At 53.0% G+C, this 2934-nt stretch overlaps 1 protein-coding gene across 1 annotated transcript in view; it reads right to left on the bottom strand.

Annotated features, from left to right (window-relative positions):
- Positions 1-1616: 1616 nt before the first annotated feature.
- Positions 1617-2934, bottom strand: part of LOC116936886 (uncharacterized) — a 21363-nt gene continuing 20045 nt past the window's right edge. The window contains exon 4 of the mRNA XM_076057760.1: positions 1617-2934. This exon is cut by the window's right edge and continues 334 nt beyond it. The gene's annotated coding sequence lies outside the window, so the exon portion shown is untranslated.

Raw genomic sequence — 2934 nt, 5'->3', positions numbered from 1 at the left:
AGGTGGTGCAGGTGGTGCAGGTGGTGTAGGTGGTGTAGGTGGTGCAGGTGGTGTAGGTGGTGTAGGTGGTGCAGGTGGTGTAGGTGGTGCAGGTGGTGTAGGTGGTGCAGGTGGTGCAGGTGGTGTAGGTGATGTAGGTGGTGTAGGTGGTGTAGGTGGTGCAGGTGGTGTAGGTGGTGTAGGTGGTGCAGGTGGTGTAGGTGGTGCAGGTGGTGTAGGTGGTGTAGGTGGTGTAGGTGGTGTAGGTGGTGCAGGCGGTGCAGGTGGTGTAGGTGGTGCAGGTGGTGTAGGTGGTGTAGGTGGTGCAGGTGGTGCAGGTGGTGCAGGTGGTGTAGGTGGTGAAGGTGGTGCAGGTGGTGCAGGTGGTGTAGGTGGTGTAGGTGGTGCAGGTGGTGTAGGTGGTGTAGGTGGTGCAGGTGGTGTAGGTGATGTAGGTGGTGTAGGTGGTGTAGGTGGTGTAGGTGGTGTAGGTGGTGTAGGTGGTGTAGGTGGTGCAGGTGGTGTAGGTGGTGCAGGTGGTGCAGGTGGTGCAGGTGGTGTAGGTGGTGCAGGTGGTGTAGGTGATGTAGGTGGTGTAGGTGGTGTAGGTGGTGTAGGTGGTGTAGGTGGTGTAGGTGGTGCAGGTGGTGTAGGTGGTGCAGGTGGTGCAGGTGGTGCAGGTGGTGTAGGTGGTGTAGGTGGTGTAGGTGGTGTAGGTGGTGCAGGTGGTGCAGGTGGTGTAGGTGGTGTAGGTGGTGTAGGTGGTGCAGGTGGTGTAGGTGGTGCAGGTGGTGCAGGTGGTGTAGGTGGTGTAGGTGGTGTAGGTGGTGTAGGTGGTGCAGGTGGTGCAGGTGGTGTAGGTGGTGTAGGTGGTGCAGGTGGTGTAGGTGGTGTAGGTGGTGTAGGTGGTGTAGGTGGTGCAGGTGGTATAGGTGGTGCAGGCGGTGTAGGTGGTGTAGGTGGTGTAGGTGGTGTAGGTGGTGCAGGTGGTGTAGGTGGTGTAGGTGGTGTAGGCGGTGCAGGTGGTGCAGGTGGAACAGGAACAGACTCACTCACACAGAGACCCACAGACTCACTCACACAGAGACCCACAGACTCACTCACACAGAGACCCACAGACTCACTCACACAGAGACCCACAGACTCACTCACACAGAGACCCACAGACTCACTCACACAGACACCCACAGACTCACTCATACAGAGACCCACAGACTAACTCACACAGACACCCACAGACTCACTCGCACAGAGACCCACAGACTCACTCACACAGAGACCCACAGACTCACTCACACAGACTCACCACACAGACCCACAGACTCATCACACAGAGACCCACAAACTCACTCACACAGACTCACCACACAGACCCACAGACTCATCACACAGAGACCCACAGACTCACTCACACAGAGACCCACAGACTCGCTCACACAGAGACCCACAGACTCACTCACACAGAGAACTACAGACTCACTCACACAGAGACTCACCACTCACACAGAGACCCACAGACTCACCACTCACACAGAGACCCACAGACTCACCACTCACACAGAGACCCACAGACTCACTCACACAGAGACCCACAGACTCACTCACACAGAGACCCACAGACTCACACACGAGTCATATTAAGAAGCTATTTCATTTTATTTGACAAACAGATGGAGTCGGTGGAATGGTGAGCGTCACTCCGTGACTGGGTGAGCGTGGTGGTGGTGATGGTGGTGAGCGTGGTGGTGGTGATGGTGAGTGTGATGGTGGTGGTAGTGGTGGTGAGTGTAGTTGTGGTGTTGATGGTGGTGATGGTAGTTGTGGTCGTGGTGGTGGTGAGTGTGGTGGTGAGTGTTGTGGTGAGTGTGATGATGATGGTAGTTGTGATGATGGTGATGGTGGTGGTGAGTGTGGTGAGTGTGGTGGTGATCGTGGTGAGTGTGATGATGGTGGTGGTGGTGAGTGTGATGATGGTGATGGTGGTGGTGATGGTAGTTATGATGGTGGTTGTGGTGATGGTAGTTGTGGTGGTGAGTGTGGTGGTGACTGTGATGATGGTGGTAGTTGTGGTTGTGGTGAGTGTGGTGGTGAGTGTGGTGGTGAGTGTGATGATGGTAGTTGTGATGATGGTGATGGTGGTGGTGAGTGTGGTGAGTGTGGTGGTGATGGTGGTGGTGAGTGTGATGATGGTGATGGTAGTTATGATGGTGGTTGTGGTGATGGTAGTTGTGGTGGTGAGTGTGATGATGGTAGGTGTGATGGTTGTGGTGGTGAGTGTGGTGAGTGTGGTGGTGTGATGATGATGGTGGTGAGTGTGGTGAGTGTGGTGGTGAGTGTGATGATGATGATGGTGATGGTGGTGAGTGTGGTGGTGAGTGTGGTGAGTGTGATGATGATGGTGATGAGTGTGGTGGTAAGTGTGATGATGGTGATGATGGTGGCGAGTGTGATGATGATGATGGTAGTTGTGATGATGATTGTGATGATGATGGTGGTTGTGGTGATGATGATGGTGGTGATGATGATGATGAGTGTGATGATGGTGATGATGGTTGTGATGGTAGTTGTGATGATGATGAGTGTGATGATGATGGTGATGATGATGAGTGTGATGATGGTGGTTGTGATGATGGTGATGATGATGGTTGTGATGATGGTGATGATGATGATGAGTGTGATGATGGTGGTTGTGGTGATGGTGAGTGTGAGTGTGATGATGATGTTGACGATGATGGTGATGATGGTGATGATGATGGTGATGGTAGTTGTGATGATGATGGTAGTTGTGATGATGGTGTGGTGATGGTTGTGATGATGGTGATGATGATGATGAGTGTGATGATGTGATGATGATGGTGATGGTAGTTGTGATGATGATGGTGGTTGTGATGATGATGGTGGTTGTGATGATGATGGTGGTTGTGATGATGGTGATGATGATGATGATGAGTGTGA

This window comes from Petromyzon marinus, chromosome 84, assembly GCF_048934315.1.
Source record: "Petromyzon marinus isolate PM22_M1 ecotype Great Lakes invasive population chromosome 84, UKy_Petmar_22M1.pri1.0, whole genome shotgun sequence".
In the NCBI taxonomy this organism is placed as follows: Eukaryota; Metazoa; Chordata; class Hyperoartia; order Petromyzontiformes; family Petromyzontidae; genus Petromyzon; species Petromyzon marinus.
This window is presented reverse-complemented; position numbering and strand designations above follow the sequence as displayed.